Raw genomic sequence first — 22,677 nt, forward strand, 5'->3', positions numbered from 1 at the left:
AAGAATATACAGCCCTGGCTGGTGTAGCTCAGTGGATTGAGCACGGGCCTGCGAAACAGAGTATCGCGGTTCGATTCCCAGTCAGGGCACATGCCTGGGTTGCAGGCCAGTTCCCAGCAGGGGACGCATGAGAGGCAACCATACATTGATATTTCTTTCCCTCTCTACTTCCCTTTCCCTCTAAAGATAGATAAATAAAATCTTTAAAAAAAGAATATACATAGATGAAGAGCAAGTTGACAGCTAGTGGGGTTGGGGGTAAGGGGATGGAGGGATTGAGCAAAAAAAATAAAAGACTCATGGACATGGACAACAGTGTGGTGATTGCTGGGGGAAGGGGATGTAAGGGGACTAAGTGGTAATGTAAAATAATACAATAAAGATTAAGTAAAAAATAAAATTAGGAGAAAATTAAAATAAAGAATATAAAAAGTGGAGGAAGCCAAGGGAGAAATTAGTTAATTCCTCAATAATCGCAGGCAAAGAGATATCTCCTATATTGCATACAATTTTTGTTTTAGATTATACTAGAGGATATTTTACAATGATTACCATTTCGTTATTCTTGACATGGACACATTGGTAATTGGTTAAATTACAATCAATACTCAGAATTACAAGCCAAAGTTACAAAATGAATGTTGATAAATTACCAGGACTAGATGACATACATTAAAGATTATAGATGGAAAATAAGGGGTTTTAAACAAAACATGCAGCCCCTATTAAATAAAGCACTGACAGGCTACAAATGTAATTTGTATTCAAAAGAACTATAAAGGGGACTTCTGAAATTCCAGGCCAATTTATATTCACTGTGATTTCAAATAATTTGGTAGTTACCCAAAATTTATAAATAATATAGAGAAAGAAGAGCACAGTTCAAAGATTCAATTTCTTTTATTAGAGATCAAGATTATTGGGACAGACTATGAAGCCAGAGAAAATATGTGGGTGGTGATAACTTCATGTTTCACACTTCCAGGCTCCAACAAGTGTAGTTAGTGTAAGAAAATAACATACTTTCCCACTCTTTTGTATATTTAAAAGTTTGTTTATTAAATAATCATTTGTTTATTAAATAGTCATTGAATAATAGAATAAATAATTCTAAGGTACTAATTAGTAAATAACTAGGTTATCCTTGGTGACTTCATCATTTCTATTTTGTATTTCTTAAATATTCCTTCATTTTATTTTTAATAAAATCTTCGTTTTATTTTTTTCATTAAAAATTCTTCACTTTAACAAGATATTCATTTTTTTTTCAAGCCAAATAATTACATTTTATTGTTGTACCCAGTGTGAACACAGGAGTAATCATAGTTCAGAGTAGAGGCTGAATCTTATTGGGGTTTGGAGGTCCATGAATGCCAGAGAACAAGTTTGAATTTAATTTAATAAGCAAGGGGGGAATCTCTAGAGGTTTCTAAGAAGGGAAATAACATAACTGAAGCACATTAAGGAGACTTTATTTGTAGGAATATAAAGTATACAGTTAAAGAGGGTCCAGAGCTTTCTATAAACCATCCCAACTAATTCACTCTACCATTTGATAAATCAGAAATGACCTTCATTAAGAACTTAATTTTAATACCTCGCTTAGATTAAAACTTTTTTTAGTACACATACATAAAGTTCTAGAGGACTTTGAAATTTTCTTCACTGGTGATGGCTTCTCCTACTGGTCATAAGCAATAGCCTTTTAGTAGATTGACAAAACTAAAGACATACCATACTCTTTGACTACTCCCCACTGCCAAGTCACTATTTTCTCTGAACTACTACAATAGCTTCCTAACTAGCCTTTCTGCTTCTACTCTTCTAACACTTAATAATTATATGGCCTTTGGCAAGTACCAATACTTCAGCTTCTTTATGCCTCCCTTATAGTGATAGTGTGAACATGTACCAATACTTCAGCTTCTTTATGCCTCCCTTATAGTGATAGTGTGAACATTAAAATTACATAATATATGTAGAGCACCTAGAAGAGTATATATAGCACATGGTAAGTACTCAAAGAACATTAGGTAGTATCATTGTCATTATCATTACCATTAACTTACTCTGCTTGCTAGTAATATCTACCACTGAAAGATAAATTGTCTCTTAATTGCACAAGAGACCTGTGAGGGAGGCATTATTATTATCCCTATTTTATAAGTTAAGAAACCATGGTTCAGAGAATTAAGTAACTTTTCCAAGGTCTCATCTATGATCATCTGTGCAGAATATACAATAGAGCAAAAAAAAGTTACAACAACAAATGCGTTTGACAAAGTTGAAGAACAGAAAATCTGACAGATGTAAAAGAACTGTACACTGAAAACTAAAAACTATTGGTATGAGAAATTTAAAAAGACATAAATAAATGGAGAGGTATATCATCTTCATGAGTTGGAAGGCAATATAGTAATGATGTCAATTCTCTCCAGAGTCTTATCAGGCATTTTTGTGGAAACTAACAAGCAAATCTTCAAATTCATATGAAAATGCAAAGGACCTACAATAGCGAAAATAATTTGAAAAAAAAAACAATATTTGAAGACCAGGACCACCAAAATTCAAGGCTTACCACAGAGCTAGACCAGCCAAGATAAATAGAGGAATTGCACAGAAGAGCAAGTCCAGAAATAAACCTCTACACATGGAGAAATGACTTTGACAAAGGTGTAAAAACAAGTCAATGGAAAAAGATTTCAACAAATACTGCTAGCACAATTGAATATCTGTAAGAAAAAAGGCAAACTTGGACCCACACATGAAAATTAACCAGTAAAGTTGCCCTGGCTGGTGTGGCTCAGTGGATTGAGTGATGGCCTTCAAACCAAATGGTCATAGCTCCATTCCCAGTCAGGGCACATGCCTGGGCTGCAGGCCAGGTCCCCAGTAGGGAGCATGCAAAAGGCAACCACACATTGATGTTTTCCTCCCTCTCTTCCTTCCACTCCCTCCTTTTCCCTCTTTCTAAAAATAAATAAATAAAAGCTTTAAACAAGCTTCATGTTAAAAAAAATTAACCAGTAATGTATCATAGATTTCAATGCAAACCTAAAACTTAAAGTAGAACATAAGAGGAAGTATTTGTGGCCTCGATTTAGGCAAAGATTTCTGAAATATGACACTAATAGCATAATCCATAAAAGAAAAAATTGATAAATTGAACTTCATCAAAATTATAAACTTCTGCTTCCTTGAAAGGCACTGATAAGGAAATGACAAGACAAACCACAAAATGAGAGAAAATGTTTGTAAATCAGATATATGATAAAGGCTTCTATCTATACTATATATATAGCTTTCCAGAGTTATGAGTCATGAGTAATAGAAAACAAATAACCCAATAAGAATGAGCAAAATATTCAAACACTTCAACAAAGAAAACATATGGATGGCACATAAGCAAATAAAAAGATGCTCAACGTATTCTGGTGGGTGTGGGTCAGTTGGTTGGGCATCATCCTGCAAATCAAAAGGCCACAGGTTCAATTCTAGTCAGGGCACTTTGAGCTGGTTGTGGGTTCCCAGTTGGGGCACATGCAGTAGGCAACTGAATGATGTTTCTCCCTCACATTAATGTTTCCCTCTCTTTCCTTTTCCCTTCCCCTCTCTCTGAAATCAATGTAAGACAAAACTTTATCCAAAAAATGCTCAATGTCATTAATTATTAAGAAATAAAAAATAAAACTGTTAATATGATATTAGCACATATGTATTAGAATGGCTAATATTAAAAATATTACCCATACCAAGAGTTGATGAGGATGTGGAAAAACTGGACCCTTCACAAACTGCTATTGAAAATGTAAAGTAGTTAAACTACTTTGGAAACAATATGTCAGTTTCTTAAAATATTCAACATACACTCAACAAATGATCCAGCTATTTCACTTCTAAGCACAGCAGGTGCTCAAATAACGTTTTGTTCAATGTCATTTGGTTGATGAGGAAAAAAATATCGATCCCTGCCAGGGCCACTGTGCATTAATAATTTGCATGTCTCCCTGTGTCTGCATGGGTTTTCTCCATGTACTCCAGTTTCCTCCCACATCCCAAAGATACACACATTAGGAAAATTGGTGTGTCTAAATTGTCCTGGTCTGAGTAAACGTGGGTGTGTATGTGATGTGTTCTATGATAGAAGGGCATCCTGTTCAAGGTGGGTCCTACCTGAGTTGCTGGAAGAAGCTCCAGTCATCTACCACTTTGTACCAGAATCAGAGGGTTGGAAAATAAATATCTTACTTGTTTTTATTCATTTTTCTTTTTTAAAATATATTTTATTTATTATAGCATTACAGTTGTCTCATTTCTCCCCTTCGTCCACCTCCCCTCATTCCCCCCTTTAGTTCATGTCCATGTGTCACAAGTTCTTTAGCTTCTATATTTCCCATACTATTCTTGCCCTCCTCTGTCTATTTTCTACCTACTGTCTATGCTGCTTACTCTCTGTACGTTCTCCCCCTTCTCCTCCCACTCCCCTGGTGCTAACCCTCCATGTGATCTCCATTTCTATGGTTCCTCTCCTGATCTAGCTGTCTGCTTAGTTTGCTTTTGTTTTAGGTGTGGTTCTTAATAACTGTGAGTTTGCTGTCCTTTCACTGTTCATCTTTTTTATCTTCTTTTTCTTATAAAAGTCCCTTTAACATTTCACATAATAAGGGCTTGGTGATGATGAACTTCTTGAATCTGATCTTATCTGAGAAGCACTTTATCTGCCCTTCCATTTTAAATGAAAGCTCTGCTGGATAGAGCAATCTTGGATGTGGGTCTTTGGATTTCATGACTTGCAATACTTCTTTCCAGCCCCTTCTTGCCCACAAGGTCTCTTTTGAGAAATCAGCTGACAGTCTGATGGGAACTCCTTTGTAGATGACTGTCTCCTTGCCTATTGCTGCTTCTCAGATTCTCTCCTTTATTATAATCTTTGCTAATGTAATTATGATGTGCCCTGGTGTGTTCCTCCTTGGGTCCACCTTCTGTGGGACTCTCTGAGCTTCCCGGACTTCCTGGAAGTGTATTTCCTTTGCCAGATTGGGGAAGTTCTCCTTTATTATTTATTGAAATAAGTTTTCCACTTGTTGCTCTTCCTCTTCCCCTTCTGGTACTTCTATAATTCAGATGCTGAAACATTTAAAGATGTCCTGGAGGTTCCTAAACCTGTCGTCATTTATTTCAATTCTTGCTTCTTCATTCTTTTCTGGTTGGTTGTTTCTTCCTTCTGGTCCACTCCCTTGATTTGAGTCCCAGTTTTTTTTTTCCTATCACTATTGGTTCCCTGTGCATTTGGCTTCATTTCACTTAGTGTAGGCTTCATTTTTTTCATCTAATTTGTGACTAAAATCCACCAGTTCTGTGAGCATCCTGATCACCAGTGTTTTGAACTGTGCATCCAATAGGTTGGCTATCTCTTTGTCATTTAGAAGTATTGGCTCTGGGGCTTTGAGCTGTTCTTCTGCTCGAGCCATAATGTTTTGGTCTAGTTGTACCTGTTACCTATGAGGGGCTGAGGCTTAGGTGTTGACCAGGGCGGATCAACCAGTCACTAATTTGTAACTGGGGGTGGGGTCAGAGAGGGAGCAATGACATTTGTTGGGCTCTCTCTTGGATTTTGGTCTCCTCCGCCACTTCCCGCAAGCAAATTGGGCCCTTCTGGTGCTGGTTCCCAGGTGGGTGGGTTTGTGTATGTTCTAGGACCCTATGGGTCTCTCCAATGAACTTTCCTGTTAGGCTGGGAGCCTCTCCTAGCACCTCAAACCCCCCAAATTTTTCCAATTGGTACTTTTAGGCTTTATTTTCTGTTTCTGGGGCCCTGGGTTGTGCAGTCTGTCTCAGTGACCGTTTTTAAACCTGCCTGGTTTATCTGCTCATGAATGTGTGTCCTTGGTCAGCTAGCCACCTTGTGCCCTCACTGCATCTGCCCATTGACACCCCACACCTGGGATATGCCAACCACCACCTGCGCGCCTGGTTTGGTTTGGCAGCCACCACTTTTCCCTCCCACGACCCCTCTTACTGGTTTGCATAACTGGTTCTTTGTTGATGGACTTAGGTACAGTTCAATTTTCTGTCTGTTTTGTTGTGCAAGGAGGTACAGTATTTTCACCTACAACTCCATCTTGGCAGGAAATCTCATTTTTCTTAAATGTATGCATAACTCATATTTACTTCAACATTTAATATTAGGAGTGGTTTATTTTTTTCAATATGTGATTATATAATTTTTCACAAAACAGGTATTTTGTGAGTTAAAGGGAATACTAAATTTAAATCATAAAACATCTTAAAGTATTTACTTATTAAATTACAAGTTGATTTTATTGCATTGGTGGACTAATATATAGTCTTATTTACAAATCTATTTCTTTAAAGATGTTATTTATTAATTTTTAAATCAATTTATTCATTTTTAAAATATTTTTCTTTTTTTATATTTTATTTAGTTATTTTTCAAGTAGAGTTTTCTATTTCTCCCATCCTGCCCACCCCTCCCCCCGTGCACCCCACCTCCCTCCCATTTCCACCCCCCTTAGTTCTTGTCGTTGTGTCCTTCATACTTGTTCCTTCAAATCCCTCCCCTTTTTTCCCCTTAAATTCACTCCCCTCTCCCCTCTGGTCACTGTCCCCTTGTTCTCTATTTCAGTGTCTTGGTTTTTTTCTGCTTGCTTGTTTGTTTTGTTATTTAGCTTCCTGTTAAAGGTGAGATCATATGCTATTTGTCTTTACAAAACCTGGGCTATTTCACTCAGCATAATGCTTTCCAGTTCTATCCATGTTGTTGCAAAGGGTAGTATCTCCTTTATCTCTGCTTCATAGAATTCCATTGTGTAAATGTACCGCTATTTTTTGATCCATTCATTTACTGATGGGCATCTAGGTTGCTACCAGCTCTTGGCTATTGTAAATTGTGCTGCTATGAACATTGTGGTGCATAGGTTCTTTGATACTGATGTTTTAGGATTCTTGGTATATAATCCTAGCAGTGGAACTGCTGGGTCAAAAGACAGGTCGATTTTTATTTTTCTGAGAAAATTCCATACCGTTTTCCATAATGGTTGTACCAGTCTGCAACCCCACCAACAGTGAACTAGGGTCCCTTTTCCGCACAACCTCTCCAACATTTGTTTTTTGTTGTTTTGTTTATGATAGCCATCCTGACTGGTGTAAAGTGGTATCTCATCGTAGTTTTAATTTGCATCTCTCTGATGGCTAGCGATATTAAGCATCTTTTCATGTGTCTCTGGATCCTCTGTATGTTCTCCTTGGAGAAGTGTCTGTTCAAGTCCTTTTCCCATTTTTTAATTGGGTTGGTTGTCTTCTTAGAGTGGAGTCATGTAAGTTCTTTGTATATTTTGGAAATTAAACCTTTGTCTGTGGTATCATTTACAAATATATTTTCCCAAACAGTTGGTTGTCTTTTTAATTTAAAACTGTTTTCTTTAGGCACGCAGAGGCTTTAAATTTTGATGAGATCCCATTTGTTTATTCTTTCCTTTATATTCCTTGCTCTAGGAAATATATCAGTAAATATGTTGCTGCGTGAAATATCTGAGATTTTCCTGCCTATGTTCTACTCTAGGACTTTAATGGCTCCATGGCTCTATATTTAAGTCTTTTATCCATCTTGAATTTATTTTGGTGCATGGTGTAAGTTGGTGCTCAAGTTTCATTTTTTTGCATGTAGCTGTTCAGTTCTCCCAACACCATTTGTTGAAGAGGCTATCTTTACTCCAGTTTATGTTACTGCCCCCTTTGTAGAATATTAATCAACTGTAGAGAGTTGGGTTGATTTCTGGGCTCTCTGTTCTGTTCCATTGGTCTATGTGCCTGTTTTTATGCCAGTACCAGGCTGTTTTGATTACAGTGGCCTTGTAATACAATTTGATATGACGTATTGTGATCCCTCATACTTTTTTCTTCTTTCTCGAAAGTGCAGCTGCTATTCGGGGTTTTTTATGGTTCCATATAAATTTTTGAAGTGTTTGTTCTATGTCTGTGAAATATGCCCTTGGTACTTTAATAGGTATTGCATTGAGTCTGTAAATTGCTTTGGGTAGTATGGACATTTTGATGATGTTAATTTTCCCAATCCATGAACAAGGTATGTGTTTTCATTTGTTTGTGTCTTCCTTGATTTCTTTCTTCAGGGCTGTGTAGTTTTCTGCATACAGGTCTTTTACCTCCTTGGTTACATTTATTCCCAGATATTTTATTTTTGTTTTTGCTATATCGAATGGGATTTTTTCCTTGATTTCTGCTTCTGCTGCTTCATTGTTGGTATACAAAAATGCCTTTGATTTCTGAATATTGATTTTATAACCCACTCTTTTGCCAAATTCATTAATTAGTTCAAGCAGATTTTTGGTAGAGTCTATAGGATTTTCCATGTACACTATCATGTCATCTGCAAACAATGACAGTTTTGTTTCCTCCTTTCCAATTTGCATGCCATTTATTTCTTTCTCTTGCCTGATCGCTGTAGCTAAACATTCCAATACTATATGGAATAGGAGTGGTGAGAGTGGACATCCTTCTCTTGTTCCTGATCTTAATGGAAAATATGTTAGTTTTTGCCCACTAAGTATGATGTTGGCTGTAGGTCTTTCATATATGGCCTTTATTATATTGAGGAATGCTCCCTCTATTCCCACTTTGCTGAGTAATTTTATCATAAATGGGTGTTGTACCTCATCAAAAGCTTTTTCCACGTCTACTGATTTGATCATGTGGTTTTTGTCTTTACATTTGTTTATGTGATGTATTACTTTTCCTGATTTGCTAGTATTGAACCATCCTTGCATCCCTGGGATGAATCCCACTTAGTCATGGTGTATGATCTTTTTAATATATTGTTTGATGCAGTTTGCCAATATTTTGTTGAGGATTGTAGCATCTATGTTCAACAGTGATATTGGCCTGAAGTTTCCTTTCTTTGTTTTTTCTTTATGTGAGTTTGGGATTAGGATGATGCTGGACTCATAAAAAGAGTTTGGAGGTCTTCCATAATTTTAAATTTTTTCAAATAGTCTGTGAAGAATAGGGGTTAGCTCTTCCTTAAACTTCTTGTAGAATTCTCATGTGAAACCATCATATCCAAGGCTTGTGTGTGTCAGTTTTTTTGATTACTGCTTGAATTTCATCTGCTGTTATTGGTCTGTTCAGGCTTTCTGCTTCTTCTTCATTAACTTCTGGAAGATTATATTTTTCTAGACATTTGTCCATTTCACCTAAATTTTCAAATTTCTTGGCATACAGTTCTTCATAGTAATTTCTTACAATCCCTTCTATTTCTGTGGTATCAGTTATAATCTCTCCTTTTTCATTTCTGATTGTGTTTATTTGGGTCCTCTCTCTTCTTTTCTTGATGAGCCTACTTAAAGGCTTGTCTATTTTGTTTATCTTTTCAGAGAACCAACTCCTGGATTCATTGATCCTTAGAATTGTGCTTTTAGTCTCTATGTCATTTAGTTCTGCTCTGATCTTGGTTGTTTCCTTCCTTCTACTTGCTCTGGGCTGTTTTTGTTGTTGTTCCTCGAGTTCTTGCAGGCATAGGGTAACGTTGTTTGTTTGAAATGTTTCTGTCTTCTTTAGGTAGGCCTGTATTGCTATAAACTTCCCTTTCAGGACTGCCTTCCCTGTGCCCCATAAGTTTTGGGTTGTCGTGAGATCATTTTCATTTGTTTCTCGAAGCGTTTTGATTTCTTCCCTAATTTCATTCTTGACCCATTCATTGTTTAACAGTATACCATTCAGTCTCCATGATTTTGGGTGTTTTGGGTTTTTTTTCCTTTGGGGTTGGTTTCAGTTTCAGTCCCTTGTGGTCAGAGAAAATGCTTAGTATGATTTCAAAATTCTTGAATTTGGTGAGGCTCATTTTGTCTCCTATCATGTGGTCTGTCTTTGGGAATGTTCCATGTGCATTTGACAAGAATGTGTATTTAGCTTCTGTGGGACGAATGGCTCTGTATATATCAGTTAAGTCCATTTCATCTAGGGTGTTGTTTAATGCCCCAATATCTTTGTTGATATTTTGTTTGGAAGATCTGTCCATTTTTGATAGTGGGGTGTTCAAATCCCCTACTATAATTGTGTTGCTGTCAATATCCTTCTTGAATTCCTCTAAGATTTTCTTTATATATTTGGGTGCTCCTATGTTTGGTGCATATATATTTATGATGTTAATGTCTTCTTGGTGGATTCTTCCCTTGAGTATTATAAATGACTTTCTGGATCTTTCCTTATGGCCCTCTTTCTGAGGTGCATTTTGTCTGATATGAGAATTGCTACCCAAGCTTTTTTTTTTCTTGTCTATTTGCTTGGAAAATTTGTTTCCAGCCTTTCACTTTTATTCTGTGATGGTCTTTTGTCCTGAGGTGGGTCTCTTGTAGGCAGGATATGTGTGGGTCATGCTTTCTTATCCATTGAGCTATTCTGTGTTTTTTTATTGGAACATTTAATCCATTTACATTTAATGTTATTATTGATAGGTACTTATTCATTGCCATTTTTGTACCTGTGTTCCTCTCTGTCTCCCTCTTTTCCTTCCTTTCCTTAAAGCATTCCTTTTAGTATTTCTTGTAGAGCTGGTTTGGTGGAGGCGTATTCTTTTAGACTTTTTTTGTCTTGGAAGTTCTTTATTTGGCCATCTATCTTGATTGAGAGCCTTGCTGGGTAAAGTAGCTTTCATTATAGGCCTTTGGTTCTCATTGCTTGAAATATTTCTTGCCATTCTCTTCTTGCTTGGAGTGTTTCCAATGAGAAGCCAGTCGGTAACCTTATTGGGGATCTTTTGTATGTTACTTCTTTTTTCTCCCTTGCTCTCTTTAAGATTCTCTCTTTGTCTTGGAATGTTGCCATTTTGATGATGATGTTTCTTGAAGTGGGCCTCTTTGGGTTCCTCTTGATTGGGACTCTCTGTGATTCCTGGATTTGTGTGACTTTTTCTCTCATCAAATTAGGGAAATTTTCTCTCATTACTCTTTCGAATACGTTTTCTATCCCTTGTTCTTCTTCTTCTCCTTCTGGTATTCCTATTATTTGGATATTATTATGTTTCATATTGTTTTGTATTTCTCTTAATCCCTCTTCATTCTTTCTGAGCCTCTTTTCCCTTTCCTGTTCTTTCCGTGAGATGCTTTCTACTTTGTCTTCCAACTCACTAATCTGACCTTCTGTCTTATCAACTCTACTTTTAATACTTTCTACTTTGTTCTTCAATTCAGAAATTGTATTCTTCATTTCCTCTTATCCGTTGCTAATAGTTTTCATTTCCTTTTTCATATTGATATAGTTTGCGGTGAGATCTTTTTAACTCCCCTGTAGTTTCTGGTAGCTCATTGTGAGCTCTTTAAACTTCCTGATAACCAGTGCTTTGAATTCAATATCTGATAATTGACTTGCCTGTATTTCATCTAACATTCTTTCTGAGGCTTCTTCCTTTCCTTTAATTTGGGAATTATTTCTTTGTCTTCCCATTGTTTGTGAGACTCTTCTTGTTAGCCTCAGCTTCTTAGATTGATCTGTTCTGACTCCCTGGGTTTATGGTGTGAACTTCTGTGGTGGAATGCCTGTGAAATTCAGTGGTTCAATCTTTTTCAGTTATCCTCTCGTTCTCTGCTTCCACCTACTCAAATATGCAGCAACTTGTAGCTTCTATCCTACAGCAAAGTGAAATTTGTCTCTCTGACTCTACTATTGGGAGGCCTCTTCTATGGGTCCAGGTGTGGTCTTTTCATATTTTCAAGTTGTTTGTGTCTCTTGTGGGTAAAAGTAAGAAAAGACAAGGAAAAAAATAAAAGGAAGAAAAAAAAAGGTAGGGGAATGGAGGAAAGAGTGATAAGTTTGGAAAGGAAGGAAGAAGGAATAAAACAGAAGATCTGAAAAAAGAGAACAAAGTTATCGAAAGATAGAACAATAATAAAATTTAAAAGAAATAACAGATTATTACAAAAAGCAAAAAGATAAAGAAAAGGAAAGGAAAAGAAAGTAAAAAATGAATAAAAAGAAATAAATAAATTAAAATAAGATAAAGCAAAAACAAAAAACAAACAAACAAAGAAGTAATGTCGCTTGTTGATTTCAAACTAGCCAAACTGGTTTTTCTGGCTGCAGTTGGCTGAGGGTCGATTATTGTGATTTTTCTGCCAACTCTCTCTCAGGAGCCAGACCATTGGCACCTCTCCCCAGCTCCATACAATGGGGAACTAGGACTTCCTCACGGTACTCTTTTCCCAGGAGTTACCACCATGGGTTGGGTTGCAGGGCGCAAACTGGCCAAGTTGCCTGGTTCCCACTGGATTGAGCACAGACCTGGCTCCATTCTGTTGGGGAACTCCAGGCCCTCTGCCCACTCTCGGGTTTGCTCCCAGGCTGGGTGTGGAGCAGACCAGGCAGTTGTGTCTATTGGAGTCAGAGCCCCACACTGTGCCTATCAGATCTCCGGGGCTGGCGACCACAGAGTCCTCGGTGGGGGCCCTTTGTCCTCAGCACCCTCTCTGTAAACTCTAGCAAACAAGTCTCTCCTGGCACCCAACCTTTCTTGGCCAGAAAGGGAGGGAGTTGAGGATCTCAGCTCTTTCCCAAGGATCCCTTGGCAGGCCCAGGGCTTCCAAATAGTCCAAGGGAGATGAACCAGAAGCCAGGAGCCAATCTGAGGGCTGGGTGCCAACCTACAAACTTTGGGCACAGGTCAAGGAGCAGTGCGGTGTGCACTGATCCCCCCGACTGTGCGCCAGCTGAAACCCCTTCTGCTCCTGTCTTTGTTTGGGTCACTTGGCAGGCCCCAGCTGAAAAATCCTAGGGAGGGTGCATAATGGGGTACCAGTCCAGGCCCTGAACGCTGGCCCAGGCTCGCCAGGCGTTCGCCCAGATACACTGTGTGCCGGGAGCTGGCCCCCCAAACCGTGTACCTGCGAAAATCCCTTCAGCTCCTGTCTTTGTTTCGGCAGGTCCCAGCCTCCGGATGAATCTAAAATAGGGAGTTGCACGGGGAACTGTTCCAGAATGCTGGATGCTCGTCAAGGGGCACTGCGCTCAGAGCACTGGTCCCCGGACTGTGCACCCCCTGAAATCCCCACTGTTCCTCTCTTTGCTCCATCCCTGAGACTACTGTACTGCTGCTGTCTCCCTACTTTCTGGTTCCTCCGGGACCGTCAAGATTTCTGGTCCCTTATTTTCATATATGCTGGGCAACTGCTGGCTTCTCCTCCGCCAATTGGACAGGTTTCTCTCCCTTGTGTACAAGGAACTGGAATCTGCTCCGTCCTAATCCGTAGCCATCTTGAAACTCCATTAGTGTTTTAGATCTTTATTTAGAAATTTGAGGATTTTTTTGTGATCAGAAATATGCTGTAGGAATCTAACTCTTGTTTCTGTCAATTAGTCTATGATAAAATTGGTTTCTCTATACTCCATTTTGCTTAAAGTGGCAATTTCCAAGAAACTGTTGACAACATTAAGTGAAGACTTAATTTATTTACTCAAGAGAAATGAAAGATCATGTATGTAAAATGACTTAACCATGAATATTTAAAACCTGAAAACAACCTAAGTGTCCATCAATAGGTAAATGGACATATTGGATTATGTCCATACAATGAAATACCTTCAAGTAATAAAAGCAGTGAACTATTGATACAACATAATAATGTGAATGAATTGCAAAATATACACATTGAGTGAAAAAGCCAGAAAAAAGGATATAATATGTACTTTTTTCCATTTATGTAAAACTCAAAAATGCAGACTAATATACAGACAGAAAACAGATTAGTGGTTTTCTGGGGAGCATGTAGCAGTGTGAGTGTTGGGAGAGAAATCACAAAGAGGCACAAGAAAACTTTTGAGGTTGATGGGTAGATTCACTATCTTAATTGAGGTGATGGTTGCATGGATGTAAAACATATGGTATTAGACTAAAACGTGGTATTAGAAATGTTCTGGAGACAAATTTAAGAAAGATTTTATAGGAGGACTCAACTGGAGACAGATCAGACATTTATTTCCTTCACATTGCTAGTTTTATTCTTTGTTTCCTTGACATTTGATTGACATCTAGTGCTAATTTAAGTCTCTTTTCACATCTCTATGTAAGAATAATTGCATAGTTACATTTGCGTAACCTAAACCTCAGATCTCTTTTATTCTTACTCAAGCCTAATATATAACTTGATTCTTCCTGATTAATTTATTCAGTATTAAGAATTACAAGTTCAGTTTCATTAATGTATTCTGTATAATTGGGATCTATCATAACCTTATTTCATAATCTGATATACTATTTATTCTGGTTTTCTTTTTATAAGACTCATTTTTAAATGGATGTATCAATGTAATTTTTATAACTTTTTTCACTATTTTAAACTTAATTCTCTGTATTATTCCCCGATAATTTTACATTTAGTCTAGTTATTTATTTTTACTGTTCTTATACATATTGAAGTGAATATCATCATAAATTATTTTCTATATGATCTTTTGGAATCTTCCTTTGCAAAATAAAGAGATTTCTAGCACAGAAAGCTTTTACTTTTTGGTGTGATTGCTTAGAGGTATTTGTGCTTTTAGAGAGAGGAAAAACAGACAGCTGGCAGACCTTTTCTCCCTTATTCTAACCCTAACTTGCTATATTACCACTGCACAATTGCCTAAAGCATGCTAAACCACATAAATTAACTCTCAGCAAGCTGAGCAACCAATCTCCAGCAAATGGTTACACTTGCAAGCTGAGCAGAATATTTTTTAAAATGTGATTTTCAACAAATGTCTTATCTGAAATAAGCTTTATAATGTTTCATCACACCATCCCATTACCCTCTTTCTACTGCCAACCACTTTGACCTCGAGAACAAACTCAGTCTTGGATTAAAACAAGACAAGAATGATAACAAAACTCTTCTTCAAATGTCTCAGACTCAAACTCATCCCCTTCCTGCCATCCATAGTCATGTCTCTCTTAGACTACTACAACAACCTCCTGACTGGTCTTTCTGCTTCTGGAATTGCGTCTGGTCCTTTCTCTTTTCTATGCCACTGCCAGAGTGACATCAAAACACGGTCACTTACCAACTTGCCTATTGCCTACAGAAGAAAGTCCAGCAGCCTTAGCATGGTATACAGGACCTTACATGATTTGGCTCCTCCCTATCTCTCCAATCTCATCTCTCACCACTCACTTGCTTTGTACTTCATGCTCTAGTGTACCATACTGAATTACTTATATTTTCTACCAAATAAGATGCTGTTCCTCTAGACAGAATTGACCTCCTCAAAATTTTTCTTCTAAGTAACACCTATTCATTTTAGGTATCCCTTTTCCAAAAAGCCTTCCTTTAACTTCTCTTCATTGGCTTCCCTCCAGTTCACTGTGTTGTCAAAACTGTCTGCTCATCACTATCATACCAGCTATTGCAGTATTATCACCTTTTTGTCTTGTTTCCTCTCACTCAGATGTCAACTCCTAAAAGGCAGTTACTGTGTAAAATTTATACCAGTGTCTTGGTACACAGTAGATACTCACTCATATTTTGTTTCTCAGCCATTTCTGTGGCCATGACTCACGATAATTGTCATGACAATTGGCATAATAAATGTCACCCACCAGAAGAACATGGAAAAGCAGAGCAACTCGGTTAAGGGAAGCAGTGAAGTGGCAGGCTCTCTGCTGCTACCCTTAAGCAGAGGGACTCAGAGATCATGCAGCAGAAGCAGAAAAAGGCAGACAAGAAGAAATAAGAACCCAAGTACCTTTGTGGCTTTGAGTCCAACCCACTTGCCCTTCACATGTATGCCCAGGTGTGCCCAGAGCCAGTCCCACCGCACTGTGTTTCCTCCTGTAGTGCTCAAAGCTCCCAGCACTGACAGTCTCACCTTTGTCTTGAGTCTGCAGTGGGTCCCTTTTGTGCTTCTACCTCAGGTAGCCTCTCTCACCCTGGGCCACTCCTGAGGGTAAGGGGGTTACCCTCTCCCAACTTTTTTTCCTGTATTAAAAGTGTGTGTGTAATTCCTTGAAAAAAATATTGTGTTCCACAAATAGAGGAATACAAAGCTCACTACCATATAAGCCTCAGGATCATCACTTTATATTTGGCTCCCAGGTACTACTTAATAGAGTCTGGTCTCAAACCTTTTTGAAGCACATGTATACATGTATGTGAGAATTGAAATTATTTAATCCTTACATCTGCAATGTAAAGATCCTTTCTTCCCAGAATCACATTTTAAACTCAGTTCTCTCCACATTATATTTGGGGTTGTCTTTTCACCTTTGCATTTAGCACGAAACTGCCATGTTCTGAATTTTTGTTATTTGCAACGCTGGATCCCTTCTCAGACTTACAGTTCCATCTGAAGACACTAACAACTAATATCATTCAATGTGACTGCCCCCGCACTCCTTTTATTTCTGGGAGCCCCATACCCCAGGCTTGTGAGCAACTAAATTTCACTGCTTACTGCTCTAAGGCCAAATCCAAAAAAGATTTTCTGGCTCATAAATTTTCCTGCTGTTCAGAGTAGAGGGCACAGAGCTTGGGTGTCATAACAGAAAGTGTTAATCTGTACACCGGGTGTATTGAAGCATGTAAAGCCAATTCATAACACTCTATGACACTTTTATGAGCTTAAGAGCATCTTGCCAAATCTATTCAAATTGTATGCATGTGGGAGAATTATGCTCACAGCTATTTTTAGAGTTTTAGGTCATCTTCCACAAATATGCCAAGGTAGTCTGTTTAAGATCAAATATGTTTCTAAAGAAGTGGACCAGTGTTCCAGCTCTAGTTGATATTTACTGTGGATTAAGAGGATAGAGAGCAGATAAAGAGCACATCTACCAGCTTTCTAATAAGGAGTAAAACAGATTGTTAATCTGCTGACTTTGGAGAGAAGATCAGTACGTTACAGCGAGCATTAGCTCCAGCAAATGGCTGGCAGTGGGAAATCGCATGAGCTGTGGAAGAGGGAAACTGGAATTATTGAGAAGCCTGTGCACCATTTTTTGTGGGAATGCTATATACTGTTATCCCTCTTTAGGATATGCCTTCATCTTCTGTCATCTCATCCCATTCCCTCTTTCTTTGTTTCTTAGCTGGGACCTTTGGCTCATTTATTCTCTGTAATTCATTCCTGTCCTAACAGGTTTTAGTTAACAACAAAATCACCCTCAATAATGTAACACACCTACTAAAATTTGGTGGCACAAATATGTACAATTTCAATAGAAGTACATAAATCATATTAAAGAAGATAATATCTTCACTCTACATTTTAAAAGCAAATTTTATTAATTATGCCATTACAGTTGTTCTATTCCCCCTTCATTCCCCTCCACCCTGCACCCCCCCTCCCCCACCAATCCCCCCTTTAGTTTATGACCACCTGTCTCAAGTTCTTTAGATTCTATATTTCCCGTACTATTTTTGCCCTCCCCCATCTATTTTCTACCTACTGTCTATGCTATTTATTTCCTGTACCTTCTCCCCCCTTCTCCTTCTCCCCCCTTCTCCTCCCACTCCCCTGTTGCTAACCCTCCCTGTGATATTCATTTCCATGGTTCTGCTCCTGATCTAGCTGTCCTTATAGTTTGCTTTTGTTTTAGGTGTGCTTCTTGATAATTGTGAGTTTGCTGTCCTTTCACTGTACATCTTTTTTATCTTCTTTTTCTTAGATAAGTCCCCTTAACATTTCATATAATAAGGGCTTCGTGATGAAGAACTCCTTGAATTTGATCTTATCTGAGAAGCACTTTATCTGCCCTTCCATTCTAAATGAAAGCTTTGCGGGATAGAACAATCTTGGATGTAGGTCCTTGCCTTTCATGACTTCAAATACTTCTTTCCAGCCCCTTCTTGCCTGTAAGGTCTCTTTTAAGAAATCAGCTGACAGTCTGACGGGAAGTCCTTTGTAGGTGACTGTCCCCTTATCTTATACTGCTTCTAGGATTCTCTCCTTTATTTTAATCTTGGCTAATGTAATGATGATGTGCCTTGGTATGTTCCTTCTTGGGTCCAACTTCTTTGGGACTCTCTGAGTTTCCTGGATCTCCTGGAAGTGTACTTCCTTTGCCAGATTGGGGAAGTTCTCCTTTATCATTTGTTCAAATAAGTTTTCCTCTCGTGGCTGTTCCTTTCCCCCTTCTGGTACCCCTATAATTCAGATGTTGGAGCGTTTAAAGACGTCCTGAAGGTTCCTAAGCCTCTCCTCATTTTTTTCAATTCTTGTTTCTTCATCCTTTTCTGTTTGGTTATTTTTTTCCTCTTTCTGGTCCACTCCTTTGATTTGAGTCCCAGTTTCCTTTCCATTACTATTGGTTTCCTGTGCAATTCCATTTATTTCAATTAGTTTAGCCTTCATATGTTCCTCTAATTTGTGACTACAATCAACCAGTTCTGTGAGCATCCTGATCACCAGTGTTTTGAACTGTGCATCTGAAAGTTTGGCTATTTCTTCATTTCTTCATTGCTTAGATTTATTGGCTGTGGGGCTCTGAGTTGTTCTTGAACCATGATTTGATCTGTTTGTGCCTGTTACATATGAGGAGAGGCGCCGTAGGTGTTCACTAGGGTGGGGCTCCCCAGGTTGCTGGTTTGTGAGGCTGTATGTGGGGACGGGGTCAGAGAGGGAACAATGGCGGTCCTCTCTGCTCACCCCATCCGCCTCAGTGCTTGCCCCTGCCGGTTTATCTGAGCGCAAATGTGCGAGACAGCCACCCTGTGCTGGGGCCTGCATGGTCTGTCTAAAAGCATGTCTCTTCACTGGTTTATTTGCATGCAAATGCGCGACCATAGCCAGCTGGCCGCACCGCGCCTTCCCTGGGTTCACCTGTAGCTACCCTGCACCTGGGATCCGTGCCCTTGGCTGCCTGCATGTGCCCAGGTCAGGGGGTCTTTTTTGCCCAACCCTCTCTGCTGCTGGCTTCACCCCCCTCACTGGTTTAGCTGAGCGGTTCATTGTTTTTGGACTCCGTATTGTTTGATTTTCTGTGCTTTGGTTACGTTTATCGTTGTTAAAATTTTGTTGTTTTTAGATTTGGTTGTGCGAGGAAGCAAAGTGTTGCCACCTACGCCTCCATCTTGGCGGAAGTCCTTTGATCTCATTCTTGACCCTTTCATTGTTTAATAGCCTGCTATTCAATCTGCATAATTTTTTCCCCTTCAGGTTGGTTTCTAGTTTCACCCCCTTGTGGTCAGAGAAAATGCCTGATTTGATTTCAGTTTTCTCTAATTTGTTGAGGCTTGTTTTGTGTCCTATCATGTGGTCTGTCTTTGAGAATGTTCCATATGCATTTGAAAGGAATGTGAATTTTGCTTCTTTGGGATGAAGGGCTCTATATATATCAGTTAAGTCCATTTGATCTAGAACATTGTTCAATGATGCAATATCTGTGTTGATATTTTGTTTGGAAAATCTGTCCATTTTTGACAGTGGGCTCTTAAAATCCCCTACTACAATTGCGTTGCTGTCAATATCTTTCTTGAAATCCTCCAAGATTTTGTTAATGTATTTATGTGCTCCCATGTTGTATGTATATTTATTTATATCTTCTTGATTGTTTCTTCTCTTGAGTATTATGAAGTGACCTAATGGGTCTCTTTTTATGGCTCTTTTTTTTGAAGTCTATTTTGTGTGGTATCAGTATTGCTACCCTGGCTTATTTTTCCTGTCCATTTGCTTGGAATATTTGTTTCCAGCCCTTCACTTTCTGTCTGTGTAGGTCTTTTTTTTCTGAGGTGGGTCTTCTGTAGGCAGCATATGTGTGGGTCATGATTTCTTACCCATTCAGCTATTCTATGTTTTTTCATTGGGGCATCTAATGCATTTACATTTAAGGTTATTACTGATAGGTACTTATTTGTTGCCATTTTTTCTTACTGGTGTTCCTCTCTCATTCACTGTTTTTCTTCCTGTTCTTAAAGCAAACCCTTTAGCATTTCTTGCACAGCTGATTTAGAGGGGGTATATTCTTTGAGGCTTCTTTTGTCCAGGAAGCTCTTTATTTGGCTTTCCATCTTAATTGAGAGTCTTACTGGGTAAAGTAGCCTTGTTTGCAGACCTCTGGTTGTCATTACTTGGAATATTTCTTGCCATTCTCTTCCGACTGGGAGTGTTTCCATTGAGAAGTCAGCTGCTAGCCTTATTGGGGCTCCCTTGTGTGTTACTTCCTGTTTCTCCCTTGCTGTCTTCAATATTTTCTCTTTGTCTTGGAATTTTGCCAGTTTTATTACGTTGTGTCTTGCAGTGAGCCTGTTGGGATTCCTCTTGATTGGGACTCTCTGTGTTTCCTGGATTTGTGTGAGATTTTTCTTTCATCCAATTAGGGAAGTTTTCCATCATTACTTTTTCAAACAGGTTTTCTATTCCTTGCTCTTCTTCTCCTCCTTTCTGGTGTCCCTACTATACAGATATTATTATGTTTCATATTGTCATTCATTTCCCTTAACTCCTCTCCTTTCTTTCTGAGTCTCTTTTCCTTTTTTTTCTCTTTCTGGATGTTTTTTTCTACCTTCTCCTCCAACTTGCTAATCCAATCCTCTGCTTCATCTAGCCTGGTTTTGATTCCTTCTAGTGTGTTATTCAGTTCAGAAATTATATTATTAATTTCCTCTTGGCCTTTGTGATAGTTTCTATTTTTTTAATGTTGATATAGTTTGCAATGAGTTCATTGTAGTTTCCCTGTAGTTTTTGGTAATTCATTGTGAGCTCATTGAGCTTCCTGATAACCATGGCTTTGAACTCAGTATCTGAAAGTTGTCTTGCCTCTATTTCATTTAGCATTATTTCTGAGTCTTCATCCTTTCCTTTCATTTGGGGATTGTTTCTTTGTCTTCTCATTGTTTTTGAGACACTTCTTGTTAGCTTCTGCTTCTTAGATTGATCTGTTCTGACTCTCTGGGTTTATGATGTGAACTTCTATGGTAGAAGACCTATGAGATTCAGTGGTGCAGTTTCCTTAATCTCCTGAGCTTTCTGATCTTAGGCTGTCATTTATATTGACTCTCTGCATGTCTTTGGGTTTTGATTGTTTGATCTTCTTTAGTAGTTCCTTACCTCCAGATGTTTAACTGAGGGTCACTCCATCTACCACATTTTGTATTCTGTTGTGCAGATGTGGACAGATTGTGTTGAAGGTGGTTCTTTTGTCTGAATGTGGTTTTGAGGCTTTTTTCTCCTTCTGGTTCATTTGTTTATTCTGGATTATTTCTCCACCATTTAGATGTATTTCCAGATCTGTTCTGAGTTGAGGTTAGTGTGACTTACACTCCCTCCTTCACCTTCTTCTGCTACTATCTGTTGGTGGTTCCTTTGTTGGTGGATTTCCTCTTTGAGCAGGTATACTGGTGTTCATAGCTCCCACATACTCATCTGATTTTTCAAGGTCCTCTACACTTTTTGGTCTCCAATCTTCATATATGCTGGGATACCATTGGCTGTTCACTCTATTCCTCAGAGGATCAGCTAGGTTTTTCACCCATGTGCAGAGGGAAGTGGACGCTGTGCCCACCTCTGATCTCACCTGTAACTAGAACATAATCAACAAAAGAAAAAGCAAATAAAATATAACCAGAGACATTGAAATTGGGAACAATCTAACAATAGTAGAGGGTGTAAGGGGACATTGTGGGGAAAGGGTTTTCAGGAACTACTATAAGGGACACATGGACAAAACCAAGGGGGAGGGTGAAAGCAAGGGAGGGAGATGGGTTTGGCTGGGGTAGGGGGAAGTGGGGGGGGAATATTCAGACAACTGTAATTGAACAACAATGACATATTTGAAAAAAAGAATGGATGTTTAAGATTATATGGGTGAAGCATGTTTATTTTCTCCCTTTTGAATCTGCAGCATCTTCAAGATTAAAATTTCCCACTCACTTGATTTTCATCACAGTTGGTATTTTAAATGCTGATATGTGGACCATGCATTAGTTTATACGAATACTATACCATACAAGCTTGTCCCGAGGTGACACCATATCAGTGTTATAAGTGCAAAGAGAAATGGGATAGTTGGTGTTTGGCAAGAGGTCAGGTATAAGATATGTGTTATGTAAAGCTTTTCTTCTTTATTGGTAACCATGCATAACTTGACTTGGAAAAAATAAACATTTGCTTTTAAAGATTGAATGTTGTATTAAATGTGCCCATCATTCACTTTTTCTTTGGCTATCCTCCTTTTTTAGTCTAAGGAACTTTATAGTTTTTGCACAAATGCATTCCCTTTCAAATGTGGACTTAATTTCTGAAAACAGTGTAATGAAATAGTGTAATGAAATATTATTAGATACAGAAAAGATGGTGGTTTCCTTTCATATAGCTATGCATAATATAAATGTTTCTCTATATAAAAATCATTGATCAATTTTCTGATTTCTTCATAAGCTGTATAAATGTCTGACCACTATGACGTACACCTGAAACTAATATAACACTGAATGTCAACTATAATTGAAAATTTTTTTAACTTTAATTTCCTGATTTCATGTGATACCTAGCATACTGCCAAACACATAGAATGCTTTCAGTAAGTGCTTGTTATTTGGTAGATTGACCTGGCACTGTGCTAGAGGTTGTATGGGATTCTCCCCCCCAACCCTCCCACCCCATTCATAACCATCACTACTTGTGCCTTAACACCTATGCCTGGCTATATATCAAGGTACTGACACTCACAGCTTTTAA

This window comes from Artibeus jamaicensis, unplaced genomic scaffold, assembly GCF_021234435.1.
Source record: "Artibeus jamaicensis isolate MK-2021 breed Jamaican fruit bat unplaced genomic scaffold, CSHL_Jam_final scaffold_461, whole genome shotgun sequence".
NCBI classification, from domain to species: domain Eukaryota; kingdom Metazoa; phylum Chordata; class Mammalia; order Chiroptera; family Phyllostomidae; genus Artibeus; species Artibeus jamaicensis.